Source organism: Penaeus monodon, chromosome 21 (genome assembly GCF_015228065.2).
Source record: "Penaeus monodon isolate SGIC_2016 chromosome 21, NSTDA_Pmon_1, whole genome shotgun sequence".
In the NCBI taxonomy this organism is placed as follows: Eukaryota; Metazoa; Arthropoda; class Malacostraca; order Decapoda; family Penaeidae; genus Penaeus; species Penaeus monodon.
In genome coordinates this window covers 10776536-10777079 of record NC_051406.1, presented here as the reverse complement: position 1 = coordinate 10777079, position 544 = coordinate 10776536, and positions in this window count along the sequence as shown.

Genomic DNA, 544 nt, shown 5'->3' with positions numbered 1-544 from the left:
TTGTTTTATATATTTATGATAACTTCCAGCCTTGAGAAATCTCCCCTTCGTTTCCTAAGGGGAATTAAACCCTAGTAAAGATATCCCTCCAAATTTAAGATTATATAGGTTATTTCTGAAAAATGGCTATCATATTCTAATGGTAATTTCCATGTAAAATATCAACCTTATCCACTGAGTATTTATTTTTTTTTACTGAAAATAAGGTTGTTTTGTTGCCATTTAGATAAATATGGTCTTGAAAATTTGAAAATAATGAAAAATTATAATCTATAAGATATATTAGACAAAAGACTTACTGGCTTTACCTGGATTTTATTATTGAACATGGGTGTTATACTATACTACAATTGATAAGTGTAAAGAATTTAGTAAATCCATAGAGTTTATATATCTTTACAAGATGAGATAATTTTGGTGCTGTTTAATATATATAAAGAACTGAGGTGGGGAGGAAGTATGCCATCATTGTTACCCATCAAAGACATGTGTTTTTGGGGTTATGCTTGATAGTGGTCATTAAATAGCTATACCCCCCCCCCCC